Here is a 17286-nt window from a genome sequence, read left to right as displayed (position 1 = left end):
CAGTAACAAAAGTAGGAGTATGTTGGCTTGAGAGTCAGAGCAAGAGACCATCTTATCTCCTTGCAAGAGTGGTTCTTGCAAGGTTAGCAATTCTGTGATTCGTCAGCCTTCCATAGCTGAATCCTGCAAGGTAGGATTAAACAGAAAGAAGTTCCAAAATGTTTCCTGGTATTACAAAGGATATAGTAAATATTTGACTAGAATTCTGAGACCACTGGAATTAGAATTTATGTTGTGGGTGATTTTTATGAGAAGACTTAATTTCCTGTTCAGAGCAAAGGCTTCAGCAACTAGAAAAACTCCAAAGTCTAATGAACACTGAACGGTTTAAGAATAGTCCCTAAAGAAGATGGCATCAGCCAGGATGTGAGAGGAGGAAAGGCTGTAGTCTGAGTAGGAATTCCTGCCTTCCTGGTTGTGGAAAGGCAAGTGTAGACTGGAGAGAGATGCAGAATGGAATACGTGCTGGCTCTTGCTGAAGAGGAGCAAATTAACGGTCCGACGGCACTACATACACAGGCACGTGCACATCGGCAGTTCTGCAGGGCTCCTGTTCTGTGTGCTTTTAAAGGTGGTTGGTACTTCAAGGGACACTATAGGAGAGAAATATGGTTAGCTCTTAAAAGCTTCAACAGTACACTGTTTCGAAGATATCACAGCTCAGTGGCGGATCTAAAGAACAGAAAGACAATACTGAGAAATACGTCTCGAGTGAAGTAATACTACCTGAAAGCAGATACTAAAATGAAAAGCCAGTCCAGGTAGAAGAAACTGAGACCAGGGCTGCAGATGAGCTACTTTATCCTTGCATATAATGGAGTGTGGACATAAGAAAGATGAACTGACTGACTGGGATCTGAATAAAGTTTTTTAAGGATGTAATATATTGTCATGGTATAACCCAAGCTGGCAACTAAGCACCACACAGCGGCTCATTCACTCCCCCCCACCCCTCAGTGAGATGGAGGAGAGAATCCAGAAGAGTAAAAGTAAGAAAACTCATGAATTGAGATAAAAAGAGTTTAATAGGGAAAACAAAAGTCATGCACACAAGCAAAGCAAAACAAGGAATACATCCACTACGTCCCATCAGTAGGCAGGTGTTCAGCCATCTCCAGGGCTCCATCACATGTAACAGTTACTCGGGAAAACAAAGCTTAATATGCTGAGCATGATGTCTTATTGGTACAGAATACCCCTTTGGTGAGTTGGGGTCAGCTGTCCCAGCTGTGTCCCCTCCCATCTTCTTGTGCATCCCCAGCCTACTCACTGGTGGGGTGGGGTGAGAAGCAGAAAAGGCCTTGGCTCTGTGCAAGCACTGCTCAGCAATAATGAAACCATCTCAGCATCATCGACACTGTTTTCAGCAGAAACCCAAAGCATAGCCCCGTATCAGCTATTATGAAAAAAATTAACTCTATCCCAGCCAAAACCAGCACATACATATACATGGCTTATATATCTTCTGAAGTCAAGATATAAGACTCACTCAAATAACTGAGAACATGAATTTCAAGGAACTGAAGTTTAAACTTCGTATGTATTTCTGAGAGCTGTATGTTATTACTACATCACTTCTATACTAATAGAGAAAAATTTGTCAGATATCTGTTTTTTCCTAGCCTTTTAACAAAGATTCTCTGAAGAGTGGTCGTGTGTTTTTGCTATGATTATATGCTATGGAATTATATTTTACAGTACTTGCCAGCTCATCTTAATTTAGGATTTACAGGGGAACAAAAATATGAAGGACTTGTTTCTAACTCACATGCACAGCTTACTGACAACATACTGATGATATAGCAGCAAAATTAATTTTATCTACCTGTCCTATAATGAAACTTTTTTATGAGTTAGAAGAAATATGTGCTTCTTGGTACTAATGCATAATATGCTATGAACAGCTAATGAAGCACAACAAGAACTGAGGTTAAAGCAGTTAATCAGGTTCAGGGTCAAATCCTGATGTCCTTGTTCTAAAAGTCCCATTGATTTACCTGGAAACTTCCATTACTTACTAAAGGAGCGAGCTTTATAGGATTGTTTACCATAGTCTTTCAAACCAAGTAATAAATAGATTAAGGAAGTAAAGCACTTCTGAGAGTGTTTCCTGAGATGTAGTATAGCAAGTTCAGCAGCTGCAATTCATGGCTGAAGGTAGCAGCAATACAATAGAACAACTACAAAGTTTAATATACTTTAAGGTTACGTTCACTGCTTCTTTTGATGGAAATAAAAAAATATTTAACTGACATCACTTTATAAGCTGCACTATAATACATTTGACTTATAAAAGAGGTCAGAGCTTTCTCTGGAAACTACCTAAATATTAAAAATTAAAAAAAAAAAAGGAAAAAAAGAAGGAAGTATTTATTTTGTCTACATATAAGGTGTCTTGGAGACGTTTTCCACCCCAGAGAGTGTAGAAACCATTAACCCAGGGCAGTGAGCTACTACCACACCCCTAAAGTGCCACAGGATGGCAGCCGTTCAGAGTAGTGCATTGTTATTTTGTGGAAAATCCTGCAGTTCATTTTTCTGCCTGAGAATTGAAGAGCATTCTGTCTTTGTGGCTTACTTCCTTGCTACAGAAACCATTGCTCAGTTACATCGCACTGTATTTTGTCTGGATGGTCATGAATCTTAAAAGGCTGTTCTTTATGGTGCAGTCTACTTTTTAAGCCTGAAACTGGGATTATAAAACAAGGGCACTCACATACAGTTGTGGAGTGTGAGCTCTGGCTTTCTGCTTTAACCTACACTATGCTTAATGGAGTCTGCAGGATTAACCTGTGAAAGTTTCCAAGATTACCATAGACAGTGAAGGAATTGTGTTCAGGTGGAGCCGACTGCCTGCATAAACTGTGCAGACGGACTGTGTGACCTCAAACCCTTAATTTCCACAGAAAGAATTAATTTAATCAGTTGCACACAAGTTTGCAACCGTAGTCACAGGATACAAACGGCAAACAAACCATTTTAGTAAGATCAAAATCAAAAAAGATTCTTTAATACATGACTGTGATGCAAAACAACAGCTTTAAGGCTACATTGGAGTAGATGATTGTGTTAATTGTGAAAACTCAGTCCTGATGAAGCGAAAACAATAAATACTTCTACATAAACCAACAGATGTTACTTGATTGCTTGCTGCAAATTCTTAGTTCCTCTGGAAAAGCTCTGCTGACATATAGTACTTGTTCTCAGAAAATATGCTGGTTTACAACTAGCACAGTCTTGTTAAAGGCACATAATTATCAAGCTCCCAAAACAAGCCCTGCAGCCAAGCAGGCATGTGCAGGTGGCTTCCACCTCAGGCTGACCAGCAGGTGACAGCTTCCTTCCAAATTTGTTTTCTTCTAAGTTATCTTGAGGAACACCAGAAACAGACCTGTAATGCACAGTGTTGGAAATACTGTATTGAGATCCTACATTGATCATTTAAGCTAAAAGAAGTCTCCTTAATGTGAAAGGTTAACTTAAGGCATAGTGCCATGGCTGTAGTATTTTCAAAGATCTCAGTCTTGTTCACTGTAGCCTGTTGTCACGTATGAGGAGTGAGAGCAAAGTGAATGCTAAGAAAGACCAAAGGCATCAGCAGGGGAAAACATTCCAAATCCTAAGAAGCTTTGAATTAACTAAGACTGTAGCAATACAAAAGATAAGAAGTAAAGGAAAAAAAAAAAAAAGAGTACCAGGGCTTGGATTCTCTTCTCCTTAAGCTCTGATGAAGTCCTTTGCGCACCCTGGCTTCATGAGAAGATAGTGCACAATACAACTGGCAATTTTAAAATATTTTTTGAGGTCTTGTAAGCTTAGCTGGCTTTGTATATTAGCCTGCAGAAGACTGCATTATTTATTTCTAACATCATAGCACCTGAAGCTCTGTCAAAGAGCAAGACTACACTGAGCTAGGCTATGGACAGACACAATTAATTAAGATGAAAATTAAGCTCAGAGAGTATGATAGTTTATACCAATTGCTTTGCAGATTTGTTTACAGTTGTATATTAGACATTGGAACTGCCTCAAGTGAAGTTAATCTTAGAAAAGATTGATAATATATTAGTAGGCAATGACAGATGTAGACAAATTTTCTGCTGTGAATTGAAGTGTGGTGGGTTTTTTTTCTTGAACAGAAAAAAAAAATGATCACACAATCTTTGCTAGTTTCATTACTTGAAACCAAGTAATGTATCGCATGCTGAACAGGGCAACAAAGCCAAAGCATGTGTTTCCATGCAGCTCCAAAAATGTCACTTCACTCCTATACTTCAAACTGCAAATCTTGTTTTTAAAGTTGACATTGTTATTTTTGAAGGCTAGATGGGAGCATGGGTTGTAACATCAGTGAAATGAGAGAGAGGAACAGAGGCTGGAATGGTGAGCAGAAGGTGAGCAAGGCAGGAAAGAGAGGCTGTACCAGACATGAAGCACTACGTTACTGACAGTGCACTTGCTGACCACATAAGGTCGTGCGACAGAACGGAGTCTGGTACCCATTTGTTTGCACACATGGCTAAAATCCAATTTAGGAAAAGCAAACTATCTGAATGACTTCAGAATTTTTGAAGGTGATATTGTTGTCCAGAGTATTATTAATAAATTTGGTTAAATGCATCCATGTATATTTGCATGTATTTGTCCTCCAAAATTATTTCAATAGACTAATTATATTCCAGACACGATACACTGGTAATGTGGTGGATCCAGAACTTAAAGGCTGCATTTGGGGTGCCTTTTTTCTCCACTAAGCTACAAATCTCACAGGAAATAAGTTCTCTCTGCTTTGAGCAGAATGCTCTTGTGATGGGTTTGTGTGAAGGGTTTCTGGTAGCAGGAGAGGGGATTTGCTCCCTGTGACTTCCCTGGTTTTGGAATTGGGTCAGACCCGGTTCTGGCCACCAGGTTGGACTTCCATCCCCCTCAGGGTTGAGCCAATCATCGGCACCTCTGCGAATTGCCCTATTTAAGTTGGGACAAAGGAAGCGGAAAAGGTGTTTTTGCCCAGGAGTGAGGAGAGGGAAGGAGGGGGCTGCCTCCATTCCCGGCCGGGGCTTGCCCGCACTGGGCTGGCGCCACCCGCTGAGGATGGCGGTGGCGGAGCCACCTGGGGAACTAGGGGAGCGCCCCGCTTCCGGGGTGCCCGCTGGGCTGAGTTCACCCAGAGAAGACTGAGATCTGAGAGAAACGGCCACACAGACACCCGGTCAGTGAAGATGGAATGGGACGAGGTGTGCTGGAGCTGAGTTTCCTCTGCAACTGGTGGTGAGACGGCAGGCGGCCCCTTGCAGCCAGGACAGACTCGGTGGAGCAGAGACCCACTCGCAGCACGTGGAGAAGCCCATGCTGGAGAAGAGATGCTGAGCCTGAGGATGATCGTGGAGCATGGGACGCACGATGAGGTAGAGACACATCTAGAGTCCGTGGGATGACCTACGCCAGAGCGAGTGACAACAGCTCCCTAAGAATCCATGACTGCAGTAAGAGCCTGCACTGGAGCAATCCAATGGGGAAGGATTGTATCCTGCAGGTAGGACTCACGCTGGAGAAGTCTGTGGATTTTCCTTGTGAATAGGGGATCCACTGGAGCAAGGGAAAAGCGTGTAAGAATTTCTCCTCCTTTAAGTAGCAACATGGGATGAACAGACCTGCAACTCCCATTCCCTGTCCCCCTGCGCCGCTGGGGGAGGAGGTAGAGCCGGAAAGAAAAGGAAAAGGGGGGGGAGGTGTTGTTTTTAAGATCTGGCTTTGTTTCTTTTTATCCTCTCAAGTAACTGTTAATAAATTGATTGTTTTGTTCCCAACTGGAGTCTGTTTTGCCCGGGACCATGGTCGGTGGGTGCTCCCTCTGTTCTTGTCTTGATCCTCAGTCCTTTTATTACATTTTTCTCCTCTCCACTTCACTGGGGGGAGGAGTGAGAGAGCGACTGAGTGGAGTTTAGTGCCAGAGCGGCCTAAACCACGACAGCTCTGAAAATGAAGACATAAAGCCAACTAATAAAGAAATACAAAGCTATTTATCAATCTACTTATACAAGCCCTTTTCTTAAAGTAAATAAGAAATATGTGATTTTTTTTTTATAAGCCTAAATTAGATGAATATCAATACCCATTTATCTGACCCGTCGGAGCACTCAATGTCCACTTTATTCAGGTTTCTTACAATACACATAACAAGATATCCCTCAAAGTAATCCAACGTTCACTTACTCCGCTTTTCTTAAGAGACTGGGCAAGAATATGCTAAAGTATTATATAATCAGTCATTGGAGGGGAAAAAAAACAACTCAGGAAAAAACCTTGTAGGATAGGCTGTGTCACCCATCATTACACGGAAATTCTTCAGAAACAGGAAAAGGAAAGCAGTGATTCTGACAGCATCTTTCTGGCTTTTCTCATATGCTCTCTTCAAACTCACTCACATTATGAAACAATCCTGACCACTGAATTCTTCTATCCTTCCTCTTTTTCTTTTGCCTACCACAGAACATAGTATTTATACTACCATTAGCACAGCAGAAAGTCTTTCATTTTCTCCTTCTCTTGATCATGTAAGCCAAGGGCAGAACTAGTCCTTCACAAACAGTTTAAACTACTTGGAAAGAACCAATTCATTCATGTTAAGAATGATGCTATTCCTATCATGTAACCAGTGCTCAAAGGCAACGCAGTATCTGGGTTTATGGGGCAGTACTTGTGGGATGTAGGGGCCAGAAACACCCGTCTCAGAGAGAATAGTCCTCATCTGAGAGAAACCAGCAATTTCTTTTCTTAGGAAGTCAGGAAGCTAGGAGGTAGGAAATCCTGACTTTACAGTTAGCTCTCAGCTGACCCATGAGTGCATTCAGAAAGCAGTCAACGCACATTTGGCACTGGTTCAGCATATGCAGAAAGCAGGGCACCCAGGAGAGACTGTGCAACCATGCAAATGGTTAGGAGCGTGCCTAAGATGTGCACTGGGCTTTGGAAGCTGAGAAAGGCTTGTGGTTTGTTGGTAAGTGAGGTGTAACGCATAAATGGTGAACCACCTTCCTACACGGGTAGTAGGTGTGCAGGGGAGCTTGAAAATCAGCAGGATGGAGGAGGCAGAGCTGCTGCCTCACACTTTTAAAAGGTCCTGCTTTTCTGTGCGGCAGAAACCATATATTCACAGAACCATGCTGAAGCATAGGCTTCATCCTGCTCCAGTTAACTGCAGAGACTCCTTAGAGGCTTAGAGACTTCTAGGTGGAGCACCTTCTGCCCAGATGTGGTGATAGCCTCTCCTCAAAATTCAGGAAAGAACTCTAAAACAACAAAACAAATGCTGGTATGGCATGTCACTGCATGCTGCCCCACTGCAAATGCTGCCTATGAATGTTTCACTGCGTTTTCTCTTCAAATTGCAGATCTCTTGAAAATAAATCACAAAGCAATGTACAGAAAGAAACACATCCTAATTAATACAAATAGCAGTCATAACAATATGAAATTACTTCTAAAATTAGCATAATTGGCAGAGAATAAAAGTACTCATCCCATTTTGAGAGAGTTTCTTCACAGAAAATGTTAATAATGGGAGAAATTCTGAGATTATTTAATTTTTTCATGTCCTTATTTTATTAAAACTTTGGTTGTTTACTGTGAACCTAGAAATCTATTTTATGACTGCAAGTCTATGCTTGCAGACTGTGCTTATTACAAGCCCAAGAATAATTTGCACCCTTTGCACCAAAGTAAAATGAGACTTTGGCTCACAAACCGTGGTTGGACTAGCTCAATCAAAATAATCCTATGAAGCCCATAAAAACTTTCTTTATCACTGTGGTGCATTTGGCACCATTTCTCCTTTGATCCTTATTAACATAAACAATTGCCTTATTTTAGAATTCACGGCAAGCAGGTTCTACCACAGAGGAGTTGGCTGTGGGCAACAAGTTCCTTCTGAATATACACACATTAAATATGTTGTCCTGCATACTTATGTTGAAGTGCTCAAGATGGGCTTCTGAAGAAAACTAGACTAAATAGGATGATGCCCTTCTGGAAAAAATGTAAGCAACTGGCAATTCTGTCATGGTCTATAATGGGGGGGGGGAAGTTTGTTTCTAAGACGATCCTCTGTTATGTATAGAGTAGTTATGTATAGAGTAGATCCAATATATATGAGAAGACTTTGAGAAAGAAAGGTAAGATTGGTGTGTCTTGCTGCCCTGAAGTCAGACGGTCTTGGCTTGCTTCCATAAGCCAAGCCAGTTCTGCAGGAATATTCCAGAGGTGTTGGACAGCCAGTGCAAGTCACAGGGACTCCTGGCATAGGAAACGATTACTTTTGCCTGTTGAAGCTCTTTTTCATTTGTTTTGCTTTTTGCTTATATCTTCTGCTGCTGCTTTAGTCCACTTTTTGCTGCTGTACAATCAAGTATCAGTAGGGGCATGCATGTTCTGGATTTTTTCTTACTGGGTAAAGGGAATGTACAGATGAACATTTTGTCATAATTGGTTTTCAAATCAGTTGCGGCAAAAAATTTTTGTGATGTTTGAGACAGAGTCCCCGTGGATGCTACTTATTTTGTTGAGAGGCAACCTGGATTAATGTTGTTAGGATTTCTGGAAGCATCTGGTTCACATTCAGACATTTAATGTTCTTTTGCTACTGGTATGTACTAGTGACACATATAACCTGCTTTGTGCTTAGGTTTGGACTTGCTGAGTCATGTGAAAAAGGCACTTGAGGCACTGGAACAGGTTGCCCAGAGAAGTGGTAGATGCCCCATCCCTGGAAGTGTTCAAGGCCAGGTTGGATGAGGCTTTGGGCAACCTGGTGTAGTGAAGGGTTTCCCTGCCCCTGGCAGGGGGGTGGGAACTAGATGATCTTTAAGGTCCCTTCCAACCCAAACCATTCTCTGATTCTCTGATTCTATGTAAAGAAACATGACTATCTTTAATGCTTGTGAGCAGAGCTGTTAGTATCTATCGCCATCATTTAGACAACAGCTTTCTGGGAACGATCATCTGGTTTAGGGTGCTGGGTAAACGTGCGTTAGGAGGAGGACAACTTTAAATGCAAATTCAATCAGAAACACAGTACAAAGACAGCATACAAAATATTCTGTGTCTAACTTTTATCCAACATACAAATTGCACAAGTCAATCACTGCTTATAACCTTTTTGTTTCTTATAACTTGCTGGTATAGATTTACTATGGCTCAGTCCACAAATTAAAGGAGAAGAAAGCTTAATTACTAGGCTGTAGTTAGTTTTATAGGAAAAGTGTTCTTAATATTTTGAATTCCTTATTGATGGGTAGTTTTTAGTAAGTTGGTTATAAAGCAAATGGAATTTAAATTGTCATTTATTACTCCAACTCTGTACAGTGACTGCAGGTATCTTTTATATTTGTCCAGAGCTGGTTTAGGATAACAGTATTCTCCAGTGAGCTGGAGGTATTTATGAAAAACTCATACTTTTTCAATACTGTGACTAGCAATTTTTTTTCTTCATTTTTAAATACTCCTTAAATACTCTTTAATTTCAATAAAGTCACTGCAAACACAAACTGAGAAACAGCATTCGAGTAGCTGGATCTACTTTAGAGCATCCAAACAACCACTGAAGAAGGCATACAGAAAGAGCTCTGCTTTGGCTCTCTCTGTTTAGATCCATCAACATCAAAGCCCCTTGCATTTTAACAGCCTTCTTTACCATGACAATCTCCCTTTAGGAGATATTCCAGCTTATCCTTTAAGTATATTTCTAAGTAACACAACTGCTTGGTTACAGTTAGAGCTAGCTTGCTGAGTTGGAGTCATGGGATGGTAGCAGAAGCTTCAATTATTAAAAGTACAGGTATTAACTTACAATGACTTAGTTTCAGCCCATGAAAATAAGTCACCTGAGATGGAAATTACTTTAATTCACTTATTTTCCTAAAGATATTTTATCTAACAAATTCATAACTAAAGAAAATTAAAAAATGACAGAGCCACAGGAAGTTACGGTACTCACACTGGAAATTTCCAGCTATGTTAGGACAAATAAGTTATAAGGAAGTTGAATTATTATTTCTGGTTTGAAAACTTACTTATCTATCCATGTTTGATATGTAGTAGCTAAATTTTGGCTTGTTTAAAGTATAGTGTGGAAATTCGGGGGTGGGGGATGTTATCAATCACAACAAAGTTAAAGAGAAAAGAGAAGTCTCCATAATTGTCACTTCAGCTTTCAAAATGAATGTACAAACTTTGTTTAAAAAAAAGTTGCAATTTGTTTTTCAAGCTCTAGAAATTATTTCCCAACCTGAAAACTAATAAAGGTATAGAAGACCTTGATACTTGCATTGTTCTTCTTGCATTGGGGTATATAACATTGTAGACAAAGGATTCTAGCAAAGCTGCAGCCTTACAATGATTTGTACAAGCATGAACAAAGGGAAGTAAGGAAAGGAAAAAAATCTGTATTTTTAAGCTACTGCAAACACACACGTGTCCCAGCCTACTTCTTACACATCTGTGATATTTGTTGTCCAGTATAACATGTTCTGTAAAAGTGAAGATCAAGATAAACTATGGAACTGCTGGTAGCAATTCTATCAGAAGCACAGCCAGGATTTGCACTATGTAAATCAGTGGACGGTAAATACTTACTAGAAACCCACAGGTATGACCCAGACTTGCAGACTCTTAGGAGACCACTTTTAACATCTAGTTAAGTCTGTAAGAATTAATTGTGTTTACATAGATTAACTGTAAGAGAAACAGGCTACTAACAGCACCTTGAAACATTAGGTCAAATTTAACTCACAAGCTCTTTGTTTCTTGCTTCTTACTCTTTCACAAAGTCAGTACCTTCTTGGACAGCATTACTGTTTCTGCATCTGGAAGAAAGCAGCAACACAAGGTATGTTTCCAGCACCTACTTTCTTCTCTCAGTTCTTGTAGATGCGTCTTGCCAGTAGCTTACTCCTCAGCTTGCTGTATCCTGTATGACCATACATTGCGTAGTTATGTTGACTTTTGAGTCCAAAAATTTTTTACTGGCTTCATGCACTGAGCAGAAAACGGAATTTTAATGTTTATCATTATTAGTTTGGCATCATCATTTTTCAAATTTCAGTTCAATGTGGAAGTCAAAACAGCAAGCAGGCTGCAAACCACCTCCTCAAGCATTTGTGTACAGGCACAGCATGGGCAGAGCATATACGGTATACGTAGTTTAAACAAACATAATGAAACAGTGTTCATGGTACTGACGTCGCCATAGCCATACTGCTGTTGCAAGAAAAGGTGTTTCCTTGTATTATGCCCTATGCTGAATGAACATAATGAAATTCCTAGGCATTCTGCATGCATTGCATTTTTATTATTTGCAGGCTGAAATTACTCTGTGAAACATGCGCATCCATACACAACATTTTCCCAATTTTTCCACTGAGGGAGGGACCCTACTGCCACCCTGCCCCATTCCCCCCTAGGGAGCTCCAGCTCTGCACCTCCCATTGCACAATACCACCTAAACATGCCCCCAGGTTTCACTATTTTAGGAAGGAAAAGGCTGAAAAGGGCCCAGTCTCCAATGTCTTTTTGGAGGTTTGCAGGGCCTGAGGTCTCTGCCCGAGTTCAGCAACAGCACAGGTGCGATGGGTGTAGAGGGCGCCCAGTAGCTACCCAAGGCCTCACGGTTTTACTTCTCTATGTTTAAATGCTGCTTTTTCTCTGCATCCTTCTCTGGGCCGTTCATCCCTTAGGCTGCTGGTTACGGCAGCAATTGCGGGGGGGCTAGGTTTTGGGTTTTTCAGGTCGTTTCTGTCAGTGTCAACCAGGTCATGCATAGACAAGTTTTGCTTCTTCCATCTCCTCGGCTTGCTTTTTTGTCAGGCTGTTTCAAGGAGCAAATTGGTATGTTTGTATCGCATATTAAAATAGATTGGTTTGATCCATTCTGTGGTGCTCCTCTGGCATGCTAATTTTTTGTGGTAACGTGCCTCACAGTTATAAGAAACACATATTTTGTCCTTTTTTAATGTTAGGTTCTCTACTATAAGTGGTCTATGATGCTGTAAAAATAGGCACGTGCGGCTTTGCCAGCGTGGTGCAGGCGGTTGAGACCGTGGCATCCTACAGCCTGAGTTAGATGGGAGGCTTTGAGAAGGAGTGCACTTTCCTACCCTCCATCTGAGAGTTTTCACTAATCTTCCCTGTTCGTATTGTGGCGTTAAACCATACAGTTGTGGTTGAGAAAACGTTTGCGTTCCAGAGGACTTGTCAGTTAATTCTGGATATACAACGGATTTGCGATTGTCTTTTGTTATGACCACTTTCTTAGGAAAAAACCAAAAACTTGATTTCTTTAGGCACTGACTGCACTGTGAATGATGGCTGTGAGTTTACTAAGTGTTACAAATGCATGTAGAAGCAGAATTGGCTGTTGACTTTGTTTCTGCAGTAATATTATCTTATGGCGTTGTCTGAGGTCCTGTGCTCTCCATGTGCTGGATGCCTACAAACAGAAGTTTCTTAAATCTCTTTATGAATTCCTTGCTGTGTGCTTTTTTATGCAATATTGCAAAGGTAATGGACACTTCACAGCATTCTTCAGCACCCATTTGTAGTGCCCTTCATTCTCTTTAGTTTTAGCTGGTAGCATATTTGCAAATAGCTGCAGTCTACTTGAACTCCATTTTTCAGGTGGTTGGTTTAGTAGTTAGGCTAGATGTTTAATTGTGAATTTGCCTAAATTGAAGGCCTGCTTTTCTAGCCCTCTGGGAACTTGGTGCAGGCTTTCCTGAAGTTCTTGTGTAACTATGGCCATATTGAGTTGTCATAACTGCTTAAAATACTTCATCTCCTTCAAAGTTTTTAAAAATTATTTTTTTGCATTCAAACTGTCTTAGGAAAGGAAAAAGTGTTCCTGACCCTCAACCTTCAGATAAAGGTTTAATCATAGAAGAGACGCTCAGGAGTCTAACCTAGCCTGAAACTAAAGGCTACGAACAGAGAAGACATCAAAGATAACTTGAGGGCTACTACACTAGAGCGAGTTGCTTTTTGAAGCCATTTGAGGAAATACAGTGTCTAGGGGAGCGTGCCTCTGCGATCCTGTTCTATCAGTTTGTTCTCAAAATATGTTTGCATGATGTTGCATTTCTGTGTCATACTGCTTCTCCGGGAGAGCACCAAGTTGCTTTTTTGGGAGCACTGGGAGTTCAGGCCAGCCATAAAGCATTTGATTTTGCCTTCTCTTACAGATACTTTTTTGTATTCTTTGTCTATGTGCCTTCTGCAATCAAATCATATTCCTGATTATATAAAAGATAAATTATTTATTTCCTGGTTTTGAAGTTTTTAGGCATAGTTCTTTCTTCCTTTGGCAAACTGTTATGTTTTCTCTTTGTAGATTTTTTTTTGTTTGTTGCTTCCATAGTCCTGATGCATTCTAATACTGATAGGTATCCACTACTACCTATTTTATACAGAGAAGGCTGTTATAAACATTTTTATGAGTCTTATTTCAACTGCTTGAATCTTAGACTTTTGCAAAGCTATTAAAAATTCTCTCATGAAGGATTTCTACTTGAAGTCAGTAAGATTTATGGTTGTTTAATCTTCCTTCAAAAAAATGTTTTCTTACACCTTGGGTGTTTATTCTAAACAATCTTAAAAACAATTTGTTTTACTGAAATAAGACTTACAGTGTGTTTTGAGGTACTTGACACCAAAACCCACTAAAACATTGAGTCTGACAACCTACAGCAATTTTTTCTAAAAAAGTATACTCGGTATATGTGTGAAAATCCTTTTCCCTAAAAGGTTTCCCAATTATTGGAGAGACTTCTAATGATAACATCAGTATCAATTTGAAAAGAATTCTTTCTGTTCTCATTTGTTGGAGGTAATTTAAATGATAGTTTAAGGGAAGACCAGACTAAAACCTTTTTTTTTCCCCACCTCTTTTTAACTTGTCTCTACATGAAATGAGTTAGATGGTTCTAATTGAAGGCAGGATACTCATATACATGTAAGTATACAGTTTTCCAAACAGATATTTCAAAATAAGTCCCATGAGGGTAATAAATACCTGACAGAAACAGCCGCCAGTATCTCATTCCTGTTGAACAAAATTTGTGTAATTTTCAAAGGCTTAGTTTATATTCTAATTTTCAAACTATTACAGTCAGTAGCTGAATTTCATGCACATGCCTCTGAAAGTGAAGGCTTGACATTGCATAAGCCCCCATATTCAGAGTTATGGTTTTGCATTTTAAACAATCTGAACCTTGGTTTCGCTATGAAGTTGTCAGACATGAACTCTATTCAGTCTCAGCATTTGTTTTTGTGGTAGTTGTTGTAGATTGACTTTAGCCTGTGATCACATTTTCCCAGGCTGTCTTTAATGGTTCATTTTTGAAACAAATGGTTTTCTTCACAGTAACTGTCAGTTATACAAAGGGAAAGCAACTGTCTGCAGTTGTTTTGCTTCAGCTAGCTTTTCCAGGGCTCTCACAGGGCAAGGTAATATGTGGTGGGATGCTTTTAAGATCTAGTTCATACACTGAAGGGGGACTATGCTAAATAGCTGTGTTTGACAGTGACTGACCGATGATGAAATGCAGGTGCATCTTGGATGCAAATGAGTTACTTTCTTACAAAAAAAGTAGACTTCTTTCAGGAGATTTAGTTCAGATACGTTGCTGAGGGGAGAATTCAGGTGCCAGAGATGGAAGAGATTTCCTATTCAGAATTTCGAGGGACTGTCTGGTTTTACTGAAAGGCAGATGTTCACAAAACAGTGTTTTCTGTAAAACGTTTCTGTTTGCGTGCTATGACTTCTCAAATTAAATTGTGTTCTTGTTTTAGAGGCAGTACAGCAGGTAATTTAGGCAGCCCTAATAATGTTTCGTTATGCCTTTATAATACTGCAATACTGACATGCTATAGCATTACTGTTATTCTGAGTTGTGTTTATTTTTAATCTTGTTGCTATTTCAAATGTTCAGGTTTCTAGCTCACTTATCAGTTTCCGTAGAGTGGTTTTGGGAGTCTCTAGGTTTTGAAATAAGTCTGTCTCATAATCTGCCTTTTTATCCTGCTCGGTAGCAATTCAAAGGCATACAGAGAAGATGCTTACAGTGAGGCACCACAAATATAATTCAGTAGGTAATATGGACAGAAACAAGGTATTAATCCGAGAAAACTATGAAAGAAGCATCCTGAAAACATGGCTGAGATATTCTGAAGTTTTGCTGCTTTATAGTTGGGACAGAAATTTAGGCAAGTATACCAGTTCTTTGCAGCCTAGATATGGAGACCCTTGGCTTAAAGAGTCACACTGTGAAACCGTGATTTGTATAACATAATGTGTGTTCTCTCTTTTGTGACTGGTACTGATCTTTGTGACCCTATGTTCTGTTTTTACTTAAAAAAAATTACTTCCTTGAGGAGTACCTTCGCTTTTACATCAAAGAGAAGAAAAAAGAATCAGATAATCACATACAAGTAAAACCCACCAAGAATCTTGCATCCCTGCTATTTGGGTAGGTCTATAAGCACTACTCTCATTTTGGTTGTCATTCTTTTCAGGATAAAGTAATTTGGATTGAAGAGATTGTTCTTCTGATGATATTTATTTGCCTTTTATCTGCGTTAGAAAATAAATGTGAATACTTACGTGATATGAATACTATCATATCAGTAGTTACTTGTTTTCACTTACGTTGCACGTTATGCACACTTCTCTGACAAAAAAATGCAGCCTCCTGCGATGTCCATAACACCCGGACACTTTGGTCATGAGGGTGACGTCTTTGAAACAGTGTTGTCCTAAAAGTCAGGGTTCTTTCACCTGGTGCGCAAAGAGCCGATCCACGTGCAGAGTGGAGGTATTTGTTTATTGCATGTCTGCACAGAGATGGCTGTGAGGTGACAATCCCACAAAGCTGGCACACCCTGACTAGCACAGTGACCTTTTATTACATTCTAAGGGACAGTTATCAGTGTTTTTACAGATAAGCTCCGTTATCCTCTTTCCCATTGGTTCTGGCAAAGTCCTGTCTTTATTTAAAGTCACAGTATCCTCTTTCTTTACTGCACGTGTTCAGAGAGGAAGGGTCTTTTCCCTACCTGAGGGTGGGTTTTTGACCATGCTAGTTAAGTTCCCTCAAAGTTCAAGTGGTTATCTCTTTTGTTAGTCAGCCTCTTTAGATCCCTTGTGTTTATCTTGGTATTTCCTTGTTTGACAGATTTACGGTGTCATCCTGTTCCCCTCATACAGAGTCTGAGTATTCCTTCATGTTTGGCACGTCGAGGACAAGTTGGTCAGAGCTTCCCCTAGAGGCTGTCAAATTCTCAGATAGAAAATGGGGCTGAATGTAGTGACTCCCGTGCCATCCGTATGTGTTGAGATTTGACAGTGCTACGCCTTCGCCCACCATGGCCGGTCATGTGAGGCATTCTGTTGCTCCTAGGAGAATGCTGATTCACGTATAGGTGGCTGTAAATCTCTTTGGCAAAAACACATTTGAGCAGAGTTGAAGAATTGGCCCCTTGGTGATAATGCTTTTATTAAAAGTTTATCTTAACAGTTCATTCGAATAAATAAATACTGTTGAACATGAAGAGTAAACCAAGAAAAAAAAAATGTTTGCTGTTCCCTCACGAAATAATGAATTTCAATTCAAAGTTCTCGGTAGATCTGGTTCTATTGGCTGTACTCCCTGTTCCCCATACAAGGCTTTTGCACTCAAAAAATGGAAATGGCAGTATGCCATATACCACATACTAAAATTGCACTGTTATAAAAGCAAGGGAAAAAGCACTTTGCAGTGCTTTCACTTATCATTCAGTGCCAGCTGGCAGTGCGGGACTGGAAAGGCTATTGGTTAGTCTTTTATATTTGCTCTTGGTTGCTGAGTAATAAATAATGGGTCTATCTTCCTTGGCACCTTTTATCCTAGGATCTCAAACTGTTTCAACTCTGCCTGTGGATGGGAAGGGTTTAATTATATAAGCCCATTGCAGGTGCTGTGAAGCAGGCTTGTATTACACTGTTTCTTTATATGACTCTGCTGATACACAAACAAGCGGTAATGCCAGTGAACCTGTGGAACGCTGCTTGCAGTCCATACCTTATTCTGTTGATCATAATCGAAATTAAATGAAAAGGTAACGCCTCGCTTGCTCTAGAAATGCAGACACCAGCCTATGCAAAGAGAGGGATTTTTTTTTTTTAAATAGCTCAAATTCTTTAAAACAGGTGCCTGTCTTGTTTTCATCACATTCAAGAACTGCCTATGCATCATCTTTCCA

This window comes from Tauraco erythrolophus, chromosome 5, assembly GCF_009769465.1.
Source record: "Tauraco erythrolophus isolate bTauEry1 chromosome 5, bTauEry1.pri, whole genome shotgun sequence".
Lineage (NCBI taxonomy): Eukaryota > Metazoa > Chordata > Aves > Musophagiformes > Musophagidae > Tauraco > Tauraco erythrolophus.
This window is presented reverse-complemented; position numbering follows the sequence as displayed.